Raw genomic sequence first — 25,421 nt, forward strand, 5'->3', positions numbered from 1 at the left:
CATCATAGAATGGCTTGGGTAGGAAGGGACTTTCAAGATCATCCAGTTGGAATACCCCTACCATGGGCAGGGACATCTTCCCTGACCAGGCTGCTCAGGGCCCCATCCATTCTGGCCTTGAACACTTTCACTTTCCACAGCTTCTCTGGGGAAATTGTTCCAAGATCTTACCAGCTTCGCATTAAAAATATTTTTCTTTATATATAAGCTGAATCTCTTTCAGTTTAGCACTTTTTGCCTTGTCCTCTCACTACAGGCCCTATTAAAACATCTTTGTCATTCTTGTAACATCCTTTCAGTATTGAAAACCCACAATAAGGTCTCCTCGGAGCCTTCTCCATGCTGAACAACCCCAACTCTCTCAGTCTGTTTTTCATGTTCCAGCCTTCTGATACTTTTTCTGGCCTCCCTCCAGACCTGCTGTAACAGGTCCATGGCTTTCTCCAGATGAGGGTCTCATAAGAGTAGAGTAAAGGTAAAGAATCACTCCCTCAACATGCTGGCTGGCGCTATTGGGTTTTTTAACACCCCAGCATACAGTTGCTTTTCTCATCTGTAAGCACACACTGACAGCTGAAGTTGAATTTTTCAGCTATCCCTACACCCAAATCCTTTCTGCAGGGTTGTTATCAACTCATTAATCCTGTATTGATACTGGTGGTTGTCTTGACCCAAGTGCAGGACCTTGCAGTTCACCTTGTGAACCTCATGAAGTTCATCTAGGCCCACTCCTCAAGCTTTTCAAGGTCCTTCTGTACAACATCTCTTCCTTCAAACAAATGAGCTGCACCACTCAGTTTGCTATCATCTGCAAACTTGAGGGTGAACTCAATCCCACTGTCCATGTCATTGTTAAAGGCATTGAAATGTACCAGTCCCAATATAGACCTCTGAAGGACATTTGGAGGTAAAACAGATTTCTGCATTCTTATTCTGAATTTCTCTCTCTTGGTTCTGAATATCTTAGAACGGGGATAATTTTATAACACTGTTCTAGAAATATCCACATAATCACCAATGAGGAAATGTGCTCAGATGGCATAATGCCATGACAGAGAAAATAGCTTTGTCTCAGGAGCCTTTTGCAACAGGATTAATTAGCTCAGGTGGATTTGTGTTTAATATTTTTGGTTTTCTTCCAGTTCTACAATTAGCAACTCTAAACCTAACTTGTAATATTTTTGAAAAAAAATCTTCCCTAGTACACTGCTGAGAACACCATAAAGTTCAATAAATCTTGCAATTTTTTATAAGAATTTTTCTCACATGAAAACTTATAAGATCATCTTGTCCACTTTATGCCAGAAAATCTTATGTTTTTGTTTAGTGCATAAGCTTTGCAATGATAGTTAATGTATAAAGAGCAGAAAAAGTCTAGGAAAAAGATTTTCCTTTTAAGGAGGAAGACTATTCTAACTTGTCTTTTTTTTTTTTTTTTTCCCTTCCCTTCTGCAAGCAGAACAGTAACTTAACTATAAGGGCCTCAGTAAATGTAACAGCTCTGGCAAGTTGGTGTCTCTTATAATTTTTCATGATGACAGCTTATAATGACATACACTGTTATGGTGCCAACTCTCATTAGCGTGAGGTAGCAGAATGTTAGTGCTGTCATTTTCTTAAGCTGCCCTCCTTTTGCTGTGCCATGGCATTACATCCTTGTTTTAAATCAAACATCTGTTCTTTGTGTCTACAACCAATCTGAAGAATGCTGCTAGTATTGTACAGCAGGTAAAACCCACTATTTTGTTATTTATCCAGATAAAGAAGTCAATGGTGTAAAAATGGCCCTTTTTTTCACTTTTAATGCCTGAATTAAATAGTTTTTCCAATATTTGAAAATACTCTACCTTTGACAATATTTAGTTGTTTAAGTAAATAACTAATTTTTTAAAATAACTAATTTTAAAGACTTATTAAAAGCTTTAACTAGGCTATATTCCAATAAATTTTTGATTTTAATTTAACCATCTTGCCTTTTTATTGAAATTAATAAAATTCCTATAAAAAACAAGAATCACAATCTTCTTAGTAAAGTCAAACTGACTCCCCCATTGCTTTAAATTCTAGGAAATAGAAGATCTGAAATTGAAAATCTGAACATTTATCCTAATAATCTATAATCTTAAAATTAAGCTTCACTATGTGACTAATTCTTAGGTAGAAGAAGAAGAATTTTAAGAAAAAATTACCAGTTAATTCTCTTTTTCCTAGAATATTGTAATTTTCCTGGAACTGCCAAGGAGATATTTCCTAGTCTTTTGTGGCTAAGAGCACTACTTGAATAAGAAAAAAGAATGTCAAAACTTTTTAATACAGAAAATATTGTGATTTTTAAAGATGTTAAGGAAGAATATTTTCTATCTTATTAGTTATTTTAAAAAAATATAAAAATCAGATCTGTTTTGGAACAGATAATATGTGAGACAAATTTTTAAAAAAATAAAATATTTGTTTTTTTGTTTTTTAAAGAAGTTAAATCAGTTTTTTATGATCAGGTTCACATTTCATATTTAATATTTCCTTGAAAATACCACAAGAAACATAATGTCCATGATATCTACCTTCACAGTAAAAATAATAATACTCTGATTTATTTAATAGCTACACCATCAATAAAGTGTGTTTCTGGATGAAAAAGGTGGAACATTGTTGAAATTTTAGGATATCAGAAGTAAAAGGTCTTCATGGTGGAATTCATTTTAGTCCTTTGGGGAGTGAAGCCAAATTGCTAAAATCTGAGTTTATACCTATCTGGGAAAAGAACAATTTCAACTGATTTTTTGGTAAGGTGGATTTTTGATAGACAGTCCTCTTAATATACGAGGATGTAAACTGATAGTACAAAATTTAAACCTTTGTTTTATATGTCAGACTTGCACTATGGTTCCATAGTCTACAGATTATTGAGATTATTAGCAGAATATTGGGAAGGAAGGAATCTGAGAGAAAGATTTCTGGAGGAAGGGAAGGGAAGGGAAGGGAAGGGAAGGGAAGGGAAGGGAAGGGAAGGGAAGGGAAGGGAAGGGAAGGGAAGGGAAGGGAAGGGAAGGGAAGGGAAGGGAAGGGAAGGGAAGGGAAGGGAAGGGAAGGGAAGGGAAGGGAAGGGAAGGGAAGGGAAGGGAAGGGAAGGGAAGGGAAGGGAAGGGAAGGGAAGGGAAGGGAAGGGAAGGGAAGGGAAGGAAAAAACCTCCTATGTCATTGTTGTTTGGCAAAAAGAACCTTTTTTTACTTTCTACAGACCTGACAAAAGACAGCTGTCAGTGGAAAAAATGACAATATTCAAAAAGACATATTTCATACCCTAGTCGTTAGACAACTCATAATATTGCAGCTCTTCTCCATGATATGTTTCTCCCATCTGGGGAAGAGAATAATAAAATATCTCATCAGAAGGGACCCACTGTCAAGTCCATCTCCCCACTTCTCTCAGAACTACCTAAAACTAAACTTCACATGCCTAAATGAAACATCCAGATGCTCCCTGAACTTTGAAAATCTTGGTTGCATGACCACTTCCCTGGATAGCTGTTCCAGTGACTGGCCACCCTGTGGTGAAGAAAGTTTTCCCAGTGTCCTATCCGAACTTCTTCTGATGCAGCTTCATTGCATTTCCTCTTGTCCGATCAGGGTTCATCAGAGAAAAAGTTCAGAGCCTCCCTCTCCACTGTCCACTTTGAGGAAATTGCAGTCTAGGATGAAGTCATTCCTCAGCCTTTTGTTCTTCAAACCAAACAAAACACATTACCTCAGCTGCTTGCCCTCAAGGCAATGGCAGTTTCTGTTTGATGATTTTGTTTCCTTCTCAGTTCTTTTGTGAAAGTGGACCAGCTGCTCATGTCCCTTTAGGAATGTAGAAAGAGGAAATACTTTCATCATCAAAGTATTTTTATGGTAGCTGAAATGCAAAACTATTCTACAACAGCATGATCCTTGTTGGATTGTATGTTGGGAGAAATAATAGACTTCAATTTCTTCATTTGGTGAAGTTATGTATCAATTTATGCTGACCTAATCTGAGGACAATGTCTGTTTAGCCTGTTGTAACAGTGTTGAATAAATGAAAGTGAAAATTTATTTCTCAGTCATGGATTGTGGCTGAGTTACTGTTCAGTGAACTAAAGGCAAGAACAGGAGGCTGGCAGCATTCCATCCCCAAGCCAAGATGGTGCTCAAGTGTGTTTGCTTCCCATTTGTGTCTTACTCACTGACAGCAACAGTGATACCAAGCTTGCAAAAGTGCTGCAGGAGGCTGGATAAAAGGGGTCTAAAATTTGTAATGACTACCTTTTAAAATTAAACTGTTTTGAAAATGTTTTAAATATTTATAAGGTAGCTTTGAAAGATATCAAAAGAAAAACAGAAAATAAGGTGTGACTACAAAATGATGCACAGAATAGGACATGCTAGCAAAGCTCTAAAATGGGAAAGGATGCATGGATTAAATGAAAAGGAGAATAACTGTATTTAGAATGCATTGAGAACAGACCCCACATATATCTCAGAAAATATGACCCATTTTGTTTTTATTCTAGAAGCTTCAGGTCTCTTTAAAGCTGTTATTGAGCTCTTTCCTTTCATACCACTATCTCATGCACAAACATATATGTATTAAAAAAATAATAATTTGCAAAGGGGACCTAAGACCTAAAAGGAATGAATTTCTACCCTCAATATCAGATTTTTCTGAGCAAGAACCTCAGGACACTGGTGACTTTTCATTACTCCCTGGACCAATTTTTCCTGAAGACCAAAGCTGTAGACCTTAGGACTCGAAGTATAAACATAACACCGGAGGATAAGTGGATATAATATGTATGAATTTGCATTATATCACTGAGTGTGTTAGCTTCAGCATAACTATAAAATAATAACTCATTTTGATTAGACTCTAAGACCTTAATTAGACTAATAAAAAATTATGGGTTCAACATAGAAGGCTTTTACTCTTAGCAAAACTGTTCCTTTTTATTCTTAGCAAGATTTCGAGTGTAACAAGGAAGGAAGGAGAAATTTACTAATAGAGATGAAGGAGCTACTAGTTCCTTATCACATTTATCACTCAGTTGTCCTGTCTATACAATAAGGATCTTGTATCACTCCAACCTTCACACTGATCCTCTCTATAATATCATTTTTTAAAATCACTTTAAAGAAAGTAACAGCTTACTGCCTTTATAAAACTGATGGAGAAGATCAAAATATCTTGTAGGTAGAGGTTTTCTTTCTAGGGTACTGAGCTCTGTGCTCAGTTAAAAGGCATTCTATGGGAGATGGAATCATGTACAAGGAAGATGCCGTGATTTATGAAATATAACTTTTCTACTTGTGCTAAGTACTTTGTACATATACAACTGTGTCTTTTTGAATTAAAGTAAGAAAATATTCTTTGAGGATGCAAAATTATATTTTATTGATATTGAGTTTTGCTTTAAATCAGATCTCTGCAAATTTACTACCTTTTTCCAATTCACAGATCATAAGGGTGACAATTAAGAATTTTCCTTTCCCTTACTGATCACTCATCAATTGAGTTACTTTGATATTTTTTGTTGTGCAACTTTAGCCTGAGGAATTATTGTTTCCCTGTGTAACAGCTGCAGAAACAGATGCTGGATTTGGTTTGCTGGCACACATCCAAAAAAGCTTAAATGCAAAACAAAAATGATTTCTGGCCTATTGCCAGGTGGTCCCACTTTTCCATCTGCTGGAGGGATTTTAATTTGCAATCACTTTAAAAAATTTTTTGTGGACTTTGCTATCATATTTATTTTTAAATGCATGCTTGACTGGCAGATGAATTTCATTTTGGCAGCATTCTATGGATAGATCACCTTCTCAGTATTGCTGGGACTCTCTTCAAGAAAGAATAAAAGGTATTTTGTGTGGGTGTCTAGTGAACCTGACTGACACACATGATAAACACAGCAGGAAGTCCAAGGCCACTTTGGACCAAAAAAGCAGAAACTTCCACCTTTGAGAAAAGCTCACACTTGCAAGTTCAAACTAACATGGAGCTTTTTAAGACCCTGAGCACAAAAGTTATGCCTGGAAAAATATTAAGACACAACAAGGAAAAAATATTTGTTTTTTAATTAAGATTATATATTTTTTTTAAAAAAAAACAGAACAAATGAACTGATGAAATGCAAAATTATGGCTGATCAGTAGTTTATCATACTAACATAGAAAGAGAGCATCAACATATTCCCTGAAATTTTCTCAGGGCTGTATGTTCTATGTCTCCAAAAGACTTTGCTGTACAAGCTCTTTGACAGCATTCTTGATGGACATTTAAACTGACCACATCAATAAACTATATTATAAACAAATAAGTGGAGGAAATAAAACCCTCACTGAATTAAAACAAATGAAAACAAAATTGAGATTTCATTCAACACTTTTATTTTCAAGAATTATATGTCATCTGTTATCAGTTTTTGTCTACAGTTATTCAAATGTCCTTCCAATGTCATAATTCCAGAAAACTTTATTTCTGTACGTCTATGCTGAGGCATTCCAGGGTGAAACTTATATCTTCAAAAAAAACATTGAGAGTTAAATTTATTGGCAAAAATTTGCCAAAATTTATTAAATAGAGAGTAACAAAATAACATTCTTCAAAAATACCCATTCTTGTCTGTAGAACTGGTTTGAAAACTTCCAGGAATTTCCTTCAGATTCCTTAAAAAATCTTTCTACTTAAATTCCAACTCCTTCTTCAGATGGTCCTATGGTCATCCCTTCATGTCATCTAGGTAATTTTTTATGACCAATGTCCATATGCAGGGCTTAATAATAGACAATGACTATCAGATGAATTACTGAGGGCTTAGAATTTTGATAAACTTTCTCTCACTTTGAATAGAGCTACATGCTTTCTAAAGTAAGGCCACTACAGCTTCCTTTACAGCTGATGACATTCTCTGCCCTAGGTTTCAGAGAGGAGGCAGGGACAGAGGTATTTTTAAAATTAATTTGCATTGGTGCAGACCCATGTGAATGCACTGATAACCAAACTGCCTATTCCAATACAAAGCAGATTGACTTTTCTTGAGGGTTCATAGCCTGCAAGAAGCTCATCACTCTTTACTGGGGGTTGGGTTGAGACAGTGTGGTGACAATGATGTAGAGGTGGTGATCCTGACCTAAAATCCAGCAAATTTGTGCAAACTATGGTGACAGAATATTCTTCTGCCTCATTAGAATTTGTTCACTGTAAGAGTCTTACCTGTACTTACACACCACAGAGAGAAAGGATGTCTTTTTAGTACTATGGTGAAATTGGGCCATACAATATGTTAATAGTTTGCTTTCAGGTTAGAAGGTGTTTAAAAAAACCCTAATTTCTGATTTCTGAAATGATATTGTTAAAATTGGAGTTAACCATTGTGGAACTTAAAGAACTGCAGAGGCAAACGGGACAAAAATGCAGTATATGACTGAATATGCATAATAGACTCAGCAGATTCTGTTTGTGTTCCCTCACTAACGGGAAATTCAGCCCTGCTGCACATTTCAATGTCCCTCTTCTGTTCTAGTCTGTCTTCCAAAGACAGATGGCTTTTGCAACTTGTAAACCTTTTTCTCCTAAATTTGATAAATCATCTGCACAGGAAAGTTTCTCTATTTCTGCCACATTCAGAAAGAAGAAAACAATGTGAAAGCATTCTTCCCACCCTGCCACAAGAGACCATTTGTCCTTCAAATTACCTCCAAGGAATAGTCATATGGAAATGCAAGTGCTTAATATGTCTTAAGTGGTACTATACATTGCTAAATACTTCCCTTGCCAATTGTATTCATTAGAGAAGCTCTCAATCTTATTGAAATAAGGAGAGCTCTTCACACTTAAGATTTTTGTGTCTCCTGTTTTTGTTTCCTCTGGGATTGGTGCTCTTCCAATTTATGGCCAGCTAGAACATTCTTGACTGTCTGCCATTTCTGCTGCCTTTGTAATGACTTAAATGATCTCCCATCATTTTTTCTATGAGTTAACCTCCATTTGCTATAGGGACATGAATGTTTAGATTTCTAGAATACGTTCTGTCTTCTTTATCCTTCCTTTTTACTGCAGGGATAACAACTTCAGCAGTTTCACATCCAATAGATAAGCCTTCATTAGCTCTTCTTCCTTGCAGCACCCGTAAATGGGGAACAGGTGATGTCAGACTCACAGAATCACATTGTATTGCTTTTTTTTGTTTGGGGTACAGTTAATTTTTTTCATAGTAACTAGTACAGAACAGTAGTTCTATAGTTTTGGATTTGTGACACAATAGCAGAGCTGATAATACAGCAGTGTTTTAGCTATTGCTAAGCAGTCACAGCCTTTTCAGCTTCCCAGACCACCCCACCAGTGAGGAGGCTGGGGGAGCAAAGAAGCTGGGAGGGGACACAGCTGGACAGATGACTCAAACTGATCAAAGGGGTGTTCCATAGCATATGGGGTTGTGCTTAGCGTGTAAACCTGGGGGAAGGAGGGAACATTCCAAGTTACACCATTTGTCTTTCCAAATAGCCATCCCATGTGATGGAGTCCTGCTCTCCTGGAAATGGCTGAACACCTGCCTGCCCATCAGAAGCAGTGAATGAATTACTTATTCTGCCTTTCTTGAGCACACAGCTTTTGCTTTACATCTTGCATTGTCTTTGTCTCAACCGATGTGTTTTTTCTTCTTTGTCTTTCCTATTGCCTTCCTAGTCCCTTGTTGGAGGATCAACCAAGTGACTGTGTGGGACTTAGCTGACTGCCAGAGTTAAATCACAACAGGTGTCTTTGCAGACACCCTGAGGAGACAAAAGCTTGAGTCCCAAGCTGCAAGGAATAAACTGCAGGTACAGACAGCACTGAAGGAAACATCAGGGACAATGAAAGGAAGGCAGGGGATGTAACTTCTGGCAGCAGGAGGAGGACTCATTCTCCACCTGCATATTTGCAGCTTCAAAAAATACAAATTACTCTAGGAAAGGTGAGAATGAAGAGCACTTAGAATGGAAACACCTGTGTCTATGAGATTGAAGCAAGAGTCTGCAAGAAGTATGGGGGCAAAATGAGAATGACTGGAGACTATGTTCCTAAGGGATGTATGTGTACAGTCATTTGCCAGCCCAAATTGATGTCCTAGGAGTTTTGCTGCGTGGTCAAAGCTCATACAATGGGTGATGATGAGAGATGGCTAAGGCATTTCCAGTCCTCCAACTATTAGCTCTTACAACTCACAACATGTCCTTGCAACAAAGGTCAGCAGCATTAGTAAGTGTATTGCCAGCAGGTTAAGGAAAATTATTCTTTGTCTCTGTCCAGCACTGGAGTAAAACATCCAGTGCTGTGTTTCCTCCTACAAACAAGGCATGGGTACACTGAAGTGAGTCCAGCAGAGACCACCTACATGGTAAGGGGCCATATAAGGACATTCTAAGATAGGCCTGTTCACAGAGGTCTGGATTGTAGCTCCTTCTTCCAGCAGGTTGGAGAAGAAAAAGGTGAAGGGAGATCTTATTGCCGTCTACAGCTATGTAATGTGAGGTTGCAAAAATAATAAAGCAGGACTCCTCTCAAGGATTCAGTAATAGGACAGAAGAAAAAACACTCAAAAATCTGACTACCTATAAGAAAATACTTTTTTTGTCATCTGGGAGATCAAGACTACAATCTGCCCAGAGAAGATGTGGAAATTATGCCTTTGGAGTTATTCAAAGCTTCAAACTGGATGAGACCCTGAAGACCTTTGCCTTACTGGACCACATCTGAAGTGGGCATTAGAATCTACATCATCAAGATGCTCCTTCCAATCCAAATTATTTGTGATTCTACATTCTGCTTTCTAACTTCTATAAAACTTACGGCTATTCCCCCCTAAATATAATTTAGATTGGTGTTTGACTCTGTGAGAGTCTGGGTGGCGGGTCCATTAACTGTGTATAATGGTGTTGAATTACAAATAGGTTTTTTGGTCCTTAGCTCCCCCCAAAAAATTTCCACAGTCTCGTAGGAGGTATTGTGTGGTTTCAATACAGAAGTGAAAATTTATTCTTTTGGTGTGTTATAGGTAAGAATGGATGAACAGACAGAATAAATTCTGTGTTTAAATTTAAACAGCTTAACGTGATTATTTATCAAGTGTAAGTATTTTTGCTGGCAAGTTTTGCTAAATCCTAGTTGAAGGTAATAGTGACTGCCTCCTAATTCACTTAAATGGACCAGATACTTAAAACATGTATAGAATTGCTTCTTTCTAACCTTATTTGGAGGATTGTCCCCTAATATTGTGAGTTTTGTGTTTGCTAGTAAGAAACAACTCAAATTGGAAATCTTATAAAAAAGCAGATGTTACTCACAGGGCTACTCAAATTGGCAAAAAAGTTAAGATTAATGTACATAAATGAATATTTAATTTGAATTTTCTCCTTTGCATGCCTGGCTAAATTCTACTAATTATACTAAATGTTAGTATAATTCTACTAATTATACTAAATTCTGCTAATTAGCACATGCCCCATATAGCTACACATTAAAATAGCAATGCTGTTTTTTTTATTTATCTTTTTGTAGATGTTAACCTTATGATATTGTAAACAATATTATCTATAAAAGTATATGCATAAATATACAATACATATTATGGAAGCTTTTACCAAGTGTGGTTTTTAGTTTTTTTAACATAGCACCCTTGGTGACTTGCAGACCAATAAATATATAAAATAAGATTAGCTTATTTGATACAAAATTTCTCAAGAAATCGCAGAGGAAGCTCTTATGGAACAGTTTTCCTAAAGGTAAAATTGATTTAAGTGTTATTTATAGAATAGTGTATCTCTATGTCATTTTTAATATCAACCAGAGATCGTACAGTCCTGATACTAACCTGCTTTCTGCCAAATAAATATGCCCCAGGATACTACTAATGCATAAATATAAAGTGAGCTTCACCATCATGATGGCCCTTTATCTTGGAAAAGTGCTTGTGTTTGTAATGATTGCAAATTGTTCCCTAAAAAGATATTTTTTCATGAAACCTGTTCTCAATTCTCTTTAGCCATAGAAAATGTTGGACTCATAGCTGTTTCATCTGGTGTTATTTTGAATACTGTCATTTGGCATATTTCTGTTCTAACAAAGTCCAGGTTTGGAGATAGAAGGACTGCTGCAGTTTTGATGTGATATAAATAAAAATTAAAACCATTCAAACCTCAGAGTATGTTGTTTTCTTCTAGTTAGCTCTGTAAAAGTAACACATCCCCACAATATCACTCACTGGATTTAGGTGCAGTTTTGGATTTGATATCAGCCCTAGAAAACAAACATTTTTCATGAACTGCCTAAAGTTGAAATACTTGCAAGGCTTAACTTGGAAATTGTAGCAGAGGAAGAAAGGACATTAGATGTCACAGATTAGTCCTCACAGAAATGTGTTGAGTCATTCACTGAATCAAGGTCTCATCAGCATTCTTCTTCAGTTTTACCAGATGAGTCTGGCAGGGTCAATGAAAGTCATTGCAAGCTGTGATGTTTTCATTGGCATGACTAAACATCAGTGTTCACAAACGGGAGAGTTTTCATTTTTGAAGTTAAGCTCCTGAAGATCCTGTCTGCTCAGCTGGTAGAGTCTGGTGAGAGATCCAGCTCTTGGCCTTACAGATGAGATGGTCTTCACAATCTAAGCTGACCAAAAAACAATCACAATGATGTTAAACTGGATAATATACATTAAACTCATTTTTAGGCACAGGAAGCTCAATTTAATAGGCAACAGATCACCAGAATAGCTGAAGGTGCCCTGGGATATCCTACCTGTTCTACAGATGCTATTGGAGAGTGAACAAGTCAATATAAGAAGAGAATTTAAAAAGTTTCTATAAATACATAAGCAATAAAAAGGAGGACTAAGGAAAATCTTCATCCATTATTGGATACAGTCAAACATAGTGACAAAGGATGAGGAAAAGGCTGAGGTACCTAATGCCTTCTTTTCCTCAGTCTCTAATAGTATGGTTCCAGATGCCCAGTCATCTGAGCAGGAAGAAAGGGACAGGGAACATATCAGTCTCCATAAAACAAGAGAAAATACTCACCAATCTGCTACAGAACTTGGAAATACACAAGCCTGTGGAGCTGGATGGGATCTACTCAAGGATATCCAAGGAGCTGGCAAAAGTTATCACCAAGCAAATCTCCATCATTTACCAGCAGTAATCAGGTAGAACCCAGCTGACTGGAATTTTGCAAGTATGATGCCCATTGCCAAGAAGAGCCAGAAGGAGGATCTAGGAGATCCTAAGATGTAGATAGGGGAGTAAAGACCTGTCCACATGACCTTGGTGCCAGGTCATGAGTTCCATCATGTGGCATGTACAGGACTAACAGGGGATCAGGCCCAGCTACCATGGGTTTATGAGAGGCAGGTCCTGATTGACCAACTTGATCCTCTTCTATGACAACATGACCTGTTCAGTGAATGAGGGAAAGGCTGTGTATTTTATCTGCCTGGACTTTAATAAAACCTTGGAGACTTGTTTCCCACAGAGTTCTGCAGGAACTGGTTGCTCATGGCTTGGATGGGTGCAGCAGGCAGGATGACTGGGACCAGAGAGTGCTGGTGAGGAAAAATCAGGGTACCAATCTCACAGGCACTCTGAACCAGCCCCTACTGGATGTGGGGAAAGCCACCTTCTGCTTCCAGACACTGCTAAGTGCAGCCTGGGGTGTTTTTCCTCAGCCAACACACGATTGCTTGGCAGTGCTGCCCTCCAGGTTCCCTGGCAAGCTCCAGCTGAAGAACAGATCTCACAGAGCCCTCCTTACTGAGGTGATGTCTGGGGTGGAGCAAGGGGACCCAGGCACCTTCCTGAGCATCAAGTAATCTGAGACCAGTGTTACCAGCAGCAGTTACTGCAGTTACAAATGAGAATTTGTGGATCTAACCTTGAATTCATACCCTCTAGAGGCACATGTCTATTAAGAACACAGGCAATTTTAAGTCACTAAGAAGTTAGAATTTGTGAAAGCAAAACCAGAACTAAGTCTCAGGTGTGACCATGGACTGAACTCTCATCAGTGTCCCTAACCTTATTCTAGAGAAACAGAGAATCCTTAGATACAAACTTGTGTTTTGGTTTCTTTGGTTTGGGGCTTTTTATGCACAGGTTTTTTATGTATTTGATAGTTACTGGTGTATATATAACCACAAAAAAACAACAGACAGGCTTAGTTGGTTTTGAGGATTTGCATTGTTTTTTAACTTGTGGTTAATTCTAAAATAGAATTAATAGTTCCTATTAGCTTATGAGGAAAGATTTTTAGAGACAAGTAATCGTTGAGGTTTTGGGGATATTTTTTGACTAAGTATAACTGGGTAAAATGATGACAAGCTTTTGGGCATGCAAGCCCTTCATCAGGTTTAAAATAGAAACATCAGCCTTCAGGCTAAATATGGGGTAAGAGAAACTGCTCTGGGTTTAACTTCATTTTGTTAATCATTTGGACAAATTGAAGAAAAGACATCTAGCAGCGGTGGAGCTGAGGGAGATCCCAGCTCCTAACAGAAAGAGAATAGCAGTTAATTATTACTTTTGGTATAGAGAAGAGTAGGATGAAGGCTAGGCAAGATGACTATGCTATCAAACTGATATCTCTATTGAGCCTGCAATTTTTAGTAACAAGCACATCTATAATTCAGTTCACAGGATTGTCTTTTGAGATTACTGTGTGCATCACATTTGAATCAGAATTTGATGGGCAGAGGATGAGGCCTCCTAGCTGCAATTTTTAAAATTCCTCTTTACTGTTTGATTTTCTCAACTTCAGCATGTCATCCATGAAGACATGTGACATATGGCATTATGTGAGAAATAAGGCTTCATGTGTATGGAATCTGTGGATTTTGTTCTGCTTCTGTTGTGGGTGAGTTGAAGGAGTAGGCAATGGGAAAGGGTGGGAGAGAACTCTTGCTGAGAATGAATCAGAAATCAAAAACTCAAGGAGATGGATAAGATTTCCTGAGGTGATACTGGGACATGCAGGACAGCCAGATTACTTCAAGAAGCTCTATTTCTTGTGGCTACTTCTAGGATTTCAGGATATGGTTTAAATAAGTATACTAACCTGTGGCTGAATTGTTATACAGTCTGAACACAGAATAAACCTTGAGTGAAATCCAAACTTCAGACTAGCATTTAAGGTCCTTGAGAAGCCCAACTGAAGTTGTATAAATCTCAAAACATATATCACTATGCTGCATCTCTGTCATTTTGCCAATCCCTCCTCTTCCATCACATCAAGTATAAAATACTTCAGAAGCTGCTATGATATCTTACCTTAAAAAGTTGATGGATACCTTCATTTTCCAAACAGGCAAGTTTATATGCTTAGGGGTTTGATTTTTTTGTTTGTTTGGTTGATTTGTTTCATGTTTGTTTTTGGTTATTTTGGGGGCGTTGTTTTGTATTGGGTTTTTTGTTTGTTTTGTTTGGGTTGGATTTTTTTTTGTTTTTTGTTTTGGTTTGTTATGGGTTTTTTGGGCTTTTTTGGTTTTGGGTTGTTTTGTTGTTTGGGTTTTTATTTTGGTTTTTTTTTGAGGCTTACTGGAGGCCCCCAAATATATTTTTCCACCACCCGCTAGATACCAAAAGCCCTTGTCAGTTCTTCTGGCCACTTTAATATTGTGATGTATATGCTGGTGGTTGTCTTCATATGCCAATGAACACATGAGTATTATATGATTTTTATCTCTCTACCCTCTCTCTTTATTTCTGTACCCTCTCTCTTTCTTGTTATCACACACTTCAACCTAAAGTTTTAAATATCTTTAGGAACTAGTTTTGTTGTTTGTTTTGCTTGTTTGTTGTCTTTTAATTCCATACATTCACTTCTGGTCACATATGCTAAAATAGATTTGGATTCTCATGGTTAAACATAGTGGGAAAAAATTGGAATGATGCTAATACTGGAAGTTGCTGACACAAAAATTTTAAGTGAGCTTCTTCTGATTTCTTTAAGGTTTTTGCCACTGCAAGTATCATTGAGGACATAGCAAGAAAGTTAGAAATATGTGTCATGGTAAATCTGAAAAATATGAGAAGCAATATTAAAACTGTCATATCACTGGTCCTGCAGATTTAAACTTTCTATAGTCTATGGTTACTTGTGTCTAATGAGCAAGTGCATGACAGTCCTAAAAGATCCTCAGTCACATAGGAAACTGTTAGTTTGACTTTCTAGTGGAGACAAGATGAAGAGAAAGAGAAAATAATGAACCTTTGGGAAAATAATGGCACTTCTTTTGTAGCAACTTCTCTCCAAAAGATAGAATATGAAAGCAAACACAAACAGAGTAAGCACCTGAGTACTACATGATGCTTCAGTTTGGGAATATTTTTTCTTAATTTCTATCAATTAATTCTAATGTTTGATGTGTAAATATGTGAATAAAGATTTAACATGTCAGTTATCAGTATATTGTTTGAGAATGTTGCTAGATTATCTTATTGACTTGAGATTTAGGGTTAGATGCCTACCCTTGCTACTGATTTGATACATAACAGATTAAAGTTAATTTTTCAAAATGAATTGGTGGATTTTGAGAGGCAATGGAGTAGAAATCCGAGTCTTTAAAAATGCCAAATATCATTTACTGCCCACTTGAAATCATCATGGCATATAAAGGCTAGTGAATCATGATGAACCAATGAATACTGGATAATTATTTAATATTAGCTGTGGCATAATGGTGAGGGTGTAAATAATACCTTCATTAACTTCCTCTGAAAAAAGTCAAGAAAAAAACTAACTCTCTTTGTCAGTGTCTCAGACATAGCTATTCATTGGTAGCATAGGAAAAATGCACAAAATGTTTTCAGTTTTCTTTAATTTCCAACTACTCTACAAATAAGCAACATATTCTTAGTTACAATTGTGTTACAATAGTGACAGTTAGTCTTATGACACAAAACTATTTTACACCGTTGATTTTGTATTGTACAGCTTAAAATTACACAAAAATAACAGCATTCACCTGTTTCAAAAGTGCCAGACCCCACCAGGAACATTTGATGTAGCTTTTTGTTCTCTGTTGTAATTTTTGAAAGGGTAAAATTTATCTTGGAAACATGCTAAAATTTCTAAGTAGCTCAGGTACCTGCAAATTGGAAAATATGCCAAATAACAAGCAAAATTTACAGTATTTTTACCCCTAACACTTCAGTAGGTAAATACCATGACAACATGGCAAGTACCTGCTGATGCTTTACTGTAACAGGAGTTAGCACCACGGTACCAGTAACTGATTCCATCAATACATCCTGTCATGTAAGTATCCACCTGTAGACACCAAAATCACCCCATTAATCCCTCTTTTGCTCCTGGAAGTAGGTTTGACCTCTGGAGTATGCTAAGAATAAGAGATTTCTTTATCATTTACTTAGACTGCAGTTTGCAATGATCAAGCCCAGGGCTGCCCAGCATAGAGTCCCAAGAAGCTCCTGTCACATAACTTGCAAATCTCATCCTCTAGTCCTTTTTCTTAACAATTCTATTTATCTCCATTGTACATCCCTTCCTCCTTTCAAGTCTCCTCCAAATACATAGCCTGTCTTTAATTATGCTTTCCCCATTGATCTCAATTTTACTGCATTTGCAACCAGCCTTGCTAGTTCTGATACCACAACCTGGATCATCTGTGAATTTTATGATGTCACAGCTGGATGTAGGAGGGCATCTTAGTCCCCGCAAAAGAACTTATTTGTTGCTTGTTAACCAGTCAGATAACTCAAACAGGACAAGCTGTCTTAAAATGAGTTATTTTTGCAGCATGGGCTTAACATTACTCTGGCATCTCTCAACTTTCAAAAAACATCTTACAGTTGAAGTGAGATCTGGAAAGCTAAGCTGGTTTTCTGACTAACACTCATTTACTCTACAACTATAAAAGCCACAGTGAACTTTCAAAAAGCAGAAGTATTTTACATGTTTTCCTGGAATTCTTGTGGTGCTTCTCCTGTGAATAGGGACACCTATTTCCCAGTTACTTCTCAGAGGTTAAGTGAAGGAATCTGTGTACATTATTATCATTTGGTGATAAGTTACATTCAATTCCTAATTGAGACTATTTCTTTGCTAGCCTTAACATAGATACCTTGATATCATGTACTGTTTTATGTTATGCTATAATCTACTAGTAGCTCTTTTAGTTATATACTGTATAGTAAGCAATTTTGATTAAGATATTTTGTTTGTTTAATATATAATTTGTTTTTTAAGTATATCTGATTTGCCATCATTAAAACTTGTGGGCCAAAGTAATTCCTTAAATTTAAACTGTTGCCAAAATCTGAGGCTAAGGCAGGATTTACCCATATTTAAATCCGTTTCAGTGAAAGAGTTTAAGTACATAAAGGAGTCCTTTGTGACCTTCAAACACAGCAGCAGGACTTTAATAAATTTTGTCTGAAGCTTCCACTCTCCCTGAGACAATGAAACTACCAAGGCAATGCTGGCCTTGCAGGACTGTGCTCTCCAAATGGTCGCAGTGTTTTCTTTCTGCTGCCTGTGTTGTTTGGATGTTTCTTATTTCTTCTCCCTTAGCCACCTGGGCAGTGTCGCAGCTCCTTATGCTCTCATTTGTCATGTCCATGAAATTCCCATGTCATGACTTTTTTTCCTGCAGTTCTAATAAATTCTTGATATGTGGCAGGAGATTCATACTGTTTACAGTAAAGGGAGAAAAAGTGATTAGCTAGAAAAATTAGATTAGAAAAACCCATTCACCTCATTTGCTCATAACAGTGAAATCTGATTGTCCTTATGTGAGCTTTTAAATTGTTTTCATATTTTGAGATGACTGAAATAAAAATAAACCCAAATTTGTAAAGTGTTGCAGTCACATTTGTCATGTGAAAAGCGGTTATTTGCTTGACCCTTAGTGTGGGGACATTTACTCAACCCTTATTATTTAATTTTTCTGTCAGCACCCCAGGAAAGTCAAGACCATTGTGCCTGACAGCCTGTCAGCACCATGTTAAGGGGACCTTCACTGAACAGTCCTGCTGGTTTGGAGGACAGTTTGACTGATTTAGTCAGAGAAATACACCCTGATATAGACCCATTAGTAGGTCTTCCACTGTATTTGAGTATATTACTCACTGCCGGTGACTGCCAGTGCCTGTGAAGGACTCACACTAAGACTTTACCGAATAACACTCTTTATTCATATAAAATTGCAACAGGTTAAGTTTTGAGGATTGTTGGTGATAGTATCTGATTGCAAAAACGTATTCAAAGCAATACACAGACAAGCTCCAATTCCCAAAAAAGTATTCAGCATGTGTAGAGTGTGGTTCTTACCCAGCAGGTGTCACCATGGGGAAGAAGACAGGTTCAGTCCATGGACGGATCCCAGCAGTTATGATGGAGTATCCCATAACTTTCTGTCCATTCTTGAATTAATTTTATATCATTCCTTTATGTTTATGATGATACTGGAGCGACTTGAGTCATGCATACCTTTGTAAGGGATCGATGTAAAATCCTCTCACTTCATTCTTAAAGATACAGTTTTAAAAAAACATAGAGAGCACATATCCAGTGAGAGGTGATCATACCTTGCAGACAGGAACATTTGGGATGCATTAATAAGTGTGCATTAATATTAAAATTAGGTTATAGTGAAACAATTTCACCTGAGGAGAGTGATTTTGTCACAGCTGCTGGCTCTGCAGCAGGACATCTCCGGTGTCCCTTGGCTGACAGGTGGCATGCAGTTTCTCAGCTGCAAAGTGCCATTGAGATCCCCTCCCTGCAAGGATTTCAGCAGAGCCAGGCTGAGGTGTTTCCACTCTGCTCTACCTTCTGTTCCACCTACCTTAGCAGGAGCTGTGGCTGCAGATTGTGGGTGTGGGCAGTCATGGTGTAATGAGTTGTCAGCACACCACCCAGAGAGCAGCAAACATATTTTGCCTTATAATTTCTGTATTGGTAAAACCTCTGCTAGGATGTGAACATAACTTTTCAGTCTTCTCTAATTCGAGACCCCAGCCATCTTTCCACACACATTGTTGTGACATGTTGTTTACAGTGTTGAACTCCCTCCATCCTCTCTCTTCATTCCACAAAAGCATTGAGCTATTTTTGGAAGCATTACCAAATTCATCATAAGTATGATGCTGCTGATACCTTCTGTGCTAAATTTTGTGTACATAAAGAAACTTTCATCTGTCACAGCAGATTAATGACAGAATAGTAGTTTTTCTTCTATTATTATTTAATATTTCAGTGTGATGTGGCCTTTTTTCTATGATCCTGCAGATAGATGAGTTACTATGACTTTATTATTATTTATGTGACCTTACTGCAAGCTGTGTGGTACCACAGGTACATCATGAGAAACATCATTATCATCTATAGAAAAAAATAAATGCAAAATATACTTAGGATAAAATAAATCACTCTGAAATTTATTATTGGAGATAATAAACCACTAACTAACACATTTTTCAATACATAAGAGACCAGTGGGGAGAAAGGTTCTTGGAAAGGTTCATATAACTGTGTTTCATTATTCTGCTAAGATTTTCTACAAGTTTCAGTCCAAAGAAGAATACATATTCACAAAATGTTTAAGAGTGTTGTTAAGAAGAGATTCATTAATCAGAATGAATAAAATTAAAATAATTTGACACTAAGTTAAAAAATTCCTGGATTTCTAGAATACAGATATTCCAAATCTATAATACAGAAAACCCACTGCCAAAACGTGATGGAGCAAAAGGTAAGTTCATATCCTACATAGTGTTCTGAGGGTTTACTCTTAGTTTGTCTTTGTTTGGTTTGTTCCTCTCCACCCAAGAGGAAGTGAAATCACTAGAGAAATATCCACTTTTAAAACTGACAATTATATATACAGTAGTTTCTAGTTTGTATTAACAATTTAAAAATAGAGTGAGTTGACAATTACTTTGCTGATCACCGAACCTATCGTTTTCTCTTTATTATTTTTGAAAACAATAAGTACTGATTAAAGAAATAATAGTCCTATAAGCATACTTGAAAGCAGCAATTGCTGGAGTAGAATGAGAAACAGTTGACGAAGAAACAGAAGCAGGAAAACAAATAGTAGTTGATGTGAATTTTTCTGTTTTAAGTAGGATGAGAATTTGGGTATAAATTCAGAGTGGCAGCTGGCTGATGCCAAGATCTATCCCCAGGTTATGATATTCAGTGGCATTTTGGTCATAGAATGAAGATTGCCCTTGTCTCAAGGTTTGGGCTTATGTGTGCCACTCACATAAAGAACTGCTGAAAGCATTTGCACTACTTCACATCATCTGTGAGATAATGGCCACATCAGGTTAGAATATGCCATCTGGGTGATGCAGGTTAGCATCAGCAGAATAGAGACAAAAATCTTTCCATCAAAACATTTAGAAAAGGAAAAAGGAGACCAAACATGTTATGATTTGAAAGTTAGTATCTAGAAGATGAAAACATATGTCCAAAAAGACTGAATATTTTTCCTCTGCCATCATCAAAAATTGATGACTAGGAGCTAGCAAACACAGTAACCTCAGCAGATGGTCTTGTTACACAAATTAAATTTGTATTTGCTGTAGAAGTTAAACAACCTGTAGACATAACAAGTAACAGAGTATCATAAAGAATGAAAGAAATTCCTGTGCCTAACCTGAGTCACAGCTTTCAATCTGTTTTTTGAGGCTTGTTTTCTTGGCGGTTGTTTGCTTTATAGGGGGTGAGGGTGGTTGAGATGTGTCTGTTAATTTTATTTTTAAATAATGTCATGTTTGATAGATCAACCTCAAGAAACTTCTTGCCCTCGTGTATAAATTAATATGAGCTTAAGAGAAGTGCAGCAAAGAATTCATAAAATGAGATCATATAAAGCTTTCTGTAGTCTCACCTGATTTGAAGTACAAGTTTGATAAAATAATTAAGTGGTTTAACTAATAAGGAAGATAACTATCAAAGTAAATTAAAATGCTCTAAATTGTTGCTATCAGCTATTCTTGATTTTAGATTTCAACTATTTTCTCAGTTTTTCTGCTGCTACTGTAGAAAGTATTGGCAGAAGACATATACTATTTTATTAGTCTTTTTGATGCTTTAACAAAGTCTTCCTTTTTGGCATTACAGCAGATTTAAATTTGTGAAATAAACCACACTTTTCTTGCACTGTCATTAAAGCTCTTTCTGTATATCAAATGAGTGCCTTCAAGGCTGACTAGGAAACCATTCTTCAGATTCCCCAAGGACTTTTTACCTATTCTCTGATATGTTCCAAATATACAGAATAGACGAATGCCAAAATTTGGAAAAAAAAACCCTGTAGTGCTATGTTTCTGAGGTCTTGCTATAATTTAAATTCCATACATCTAGCTGTCCCAAACCAAACAGCTTCCTGATGTAACTTAACACAAAATGAAGTGAAGCACATCAAGATATGACACAATGTTATATTAACATTAGCTGTTTCTAATTTCTTTTTGCTACAAAGGAAACTGAAAGAAACAGTACTAACATGAATTAAGACAGAGTTGAACAGCAGGAGCTAAAAATTGATATAGCAATGTACAGAGAAGTTTGTTTTCTAAAAATCATTGTTTAGGATTTGCAGTTCCTGTTTTGGGTTATGGGAAGAGTGCAGGTTCAAGCTCTTTAAAAACCAGTCCAATGCTCTAGGGAGTCTGAATCCAAGCTGTTAACATCTAGAGCCATGGAAGACCTGGAGGTCTGGTTACCATTACTTCACTAGTCCCCGGAACAGTATCTTTATATTAGAACTATAATAGTCCAAAAATAAACCTAAGCAAAATTTACAGACAGAAAATAGGCTGAATATTAAGAAATCAAGTTAAAAATCAAAGCAAAACTGTGGAGCCTGTGTTATTATTAAGTTTTGTAGGAGTCATTTCTCAATCTCGCTAATCCCATTTGTTACTTTTTAGGGGATCATTGACAAATTCATAACATTTTAATAATATCTGATCTCAAAAAAAAAAAGAAAAGAAAAATCCATTTGGGAAATTTTTCAGTGAGTATTCTAGATATAATAAAACTATCAGAAATCCTAGTCACTTGCACAGTATGTCACAAAGTAAGCTACTTGGAAACTCTGCAATGGGTATTTCAGGTTTTGCATTGACAGTATTGACATAACCAATACAGAAAATGCTATTCAGATGCAGAAGCATCTCAGAAAATCTCTACCATTACTCAAGAGTAGTTTTTGATATCTTAGTGGGAAAGAGACAGGAAAATTAACTCTCTTTGTAATACATGATTCATAGAAAGAAATTCCTTGAAATAATTTACTTTGCAATGAGTTATTACTTTCTCACAGTCTGAAAACAGATGATTAAAAAAGATTTGACGCAGACCTAATTCAGGTATTACTGTGTCAGATGAAATTAATTCTTTGCATAACTGCAACAGAAAAACTGAGCAGTAAATAAGCTAGTGAGCTCAGGCAGAGAAACAGTTTAAGGCAGCTTCATTTGCCTTAAAAATATTTGAGTGTGCTGGTTCTGCGCTAGTTTGTCGACCATAAAGCACAAACAGTGTTTCATGTGCATAATAATTGGTAAATTAGTATTGATATATTAGCAGATTAAAAACTCTTCAATTCAAAGTGTTTAATAAAGATGGAAACAGTTTATGGATTTATTAATGTGTAACTAACTGAAAAATAGTGACCTATATCATCAAGTTCAATATCAACAATATAAGAGGTAAACCAAGATATTGAATGCTTAAAAACATGAAGCTAAGATGGTAGCATCAGGGAATTTGTGCCACTCTGAAACTAAAATTGAGCTACACCAAAACATTTGACAGAGGTCTTGAATGCATGATTGATAGTGAAAGAGAGACAATAAGAAATAAATCTTAGATAAAGTTTCTTCCAGTGAGAGAGGCTATGAGCCTGGTTTGCCCAAAAATTTTGACATATATACAGTTGTCTAGGTTGGCTACATCTAAAATTATGTGAGACAATTGCTACGGCACATAATTAAGCAAGTTGTCCATATCTGTCGGTATTGTCAGAACACGCAAATCAAAAGCAGTATTGAAAATGATGTCAAAGATTAGGTTTGACATTGTTAGGCCTTAAAACTCACACACAAGTATCTTTACTTAGAAGTACTCCAAAGAACTTGGAAACAGAATAAGAATAAGAACTTTGGATTCTTTCCAAACAAAAAGGATGTATTTAGGGTGTGGGAATTAGAATATTTTACCACCAACCTATCAACCTAAAGAAAACAGTCAGGAAGGAACATTTTCTGCTGCTTCTCTTGAAATAACAGCAAAGGCTAGTCATCTGTTGCTATAGATACAACTTAGTCACAGAAAAGCAGGAAGCCTGGAGGTATCTAACCACTTAAAGATGCTTTGTTGAGGATGCATTGGGTTACTAGAGCCCTCGTGACAGTCAGAATTTCAGATGTGTGCCTCATTTAGTTTCAACGTTTCCTATATTTTGTTTTCCTTATTCTCCTAGAAGACTTCTCTAATCCATTATTGTGACTTATATCCTTAAAAAGGAAAGCAACAATTCTTGCATTTACTACAAACCAGTTGTAAATCATTTTTGTGTGCCCTGCTCTCTTTTACCTTCATATCTAAAAGGTAATTTTACCCAACCCAGGTGCCTTGGTGTACAGATACTGATATTTAAATATCAATACTGAAATATACTGATATTTAAATATCTACCTATTTAACTGTTCTGCAAGCTAATTAGCATTTCTGATGTTCCTCTCTGGTTAAGTTATTTTCAACCCACATTTCTGCAAATATTTTTTAGAAAAGATACCCACTTGAAAAAACTCATATCTGTAGGTTTAACTACTTGTTTTCATTACATTTAGTACTTGAGTTCTATTTGTAATGTAATGTGACTAAGGCAGAAGATTGTCAGCCAGGATTTCAACAACTGGCTTGTTCACCCTGAAGCAGAGATTGCCATTACAATGGTAGCTGCAATGTTACAGTGGTTATGCTAGAACTCTACAATCAGAAAATAATCAGTGAAAAGCACTTCCTTGGCTAGCAGGAAATTTCTTATTTCTTGCCAACCTGAAATAATGTAAGGATTAGAAAATTTCTATAAATTTCTAAAGAGCCAGATTTTGGTTTGCCATCAGCCAGTTCTATTTCTATTCCAAGTACCTATTTCAACCTATTACAACCTAGTTCCAAGTTAATAATGCCATCCCAGACCCATTGGGATGGAAATGAGCTCATATATCAAGGCACTTAAATGGAAATTTCTAAATGCATATGACAGTATCCAACTAGATATTTGACTGAATTTGCTAGACATAGATATCTAGTGCAGTCTGAAATGTCTTAAGAGATCCAAGAAATCCCCAGAAGGCTGGCAAATATGACAGTGATCCAAGCAGTAGTCTTGTTCATTTCTGGAATGCAAGTGGAAGCTTGGCAGATATTCTGGATAGCTCAAATGAAGCTGTAAATCCAGGTTAGATAAAAATCACACACAGATTTTTACCTTAGAATAAGGTGAATAGCATTCTCTGTTCTAACAGCTATGCTCAGTGCTCATCAGCTGATCTGAACCTGAGACATATTTGCTCTATTATACAAGCTTAAACACATATTTGAGCAAAGACATTATATTTAAACACCTATATTAGTTGTGATTTTCAACACACCTTGATAGACATGCAGTCTTTTCTGGCACATTTTGAAACTTCCTGTGTTCATCCACACACAGAAAAGATATTTCAAATGTAGCTTATTAGTTAACAGTATCATAATGACTCCATTCTACCTACCTACATTTTTTTTCTATTCCTTATTTGAAAATAAAATTAAAAAAGAAGAAAATAAAATATCTTTTTCATGTTCATATTGACACACAAAATTTTATTTGACATTAAATTTTGTTTGCCATAAAATTTCAATTCTATAAATGCTGCTTATTTTTCTTATATTTGCTTTGTTTAGTGCAGTGACATTAAATAATATCCTCTCAACAGCAAGTAGTAATAGCTAGGTAATCTTCCATATTATTCAGACCCCACACTGTCTAAAATATAATGCATTGCTTGCTTCCCTACAAAATTCTTACTAGAAAATATGCTAGATTTGTTTCTATGTTCAGTTACATAATTTTATAAACTAATATAAATACAAGGTGTTGCATTGGAAACATTTTTAATAAACTGCCTGTTTTTGTCTTTATCTTAGCAAGAAGCCATGGATGTGGAAACTGATATTAAAATTTTATTTTACAAAAAAACCCCAGATCATGTAATCTAGCTCCCATTTTATGAAATGTTGTCCTTATATATTAATTTTTTTTTAAATTTAAAACAATTAGATGTAATGGAGATTAACTTGCTACTATTGGAAAAAAATCTGTAGCATGTAATACATTTTAAGGAGT

Source organism: Fringilla coelebs (genome assembly GCF_963513975.1).
Source record: "Fringilla coelebs genome assembly, chromosome: 2".
Classification (NCBI taxonomy): domain Eukaryota; kingdom Metazoa; phylum Chordata; class Aves; order Passeriformes; family Fringillidae; genus Fringilla; species Fringilla coelebs.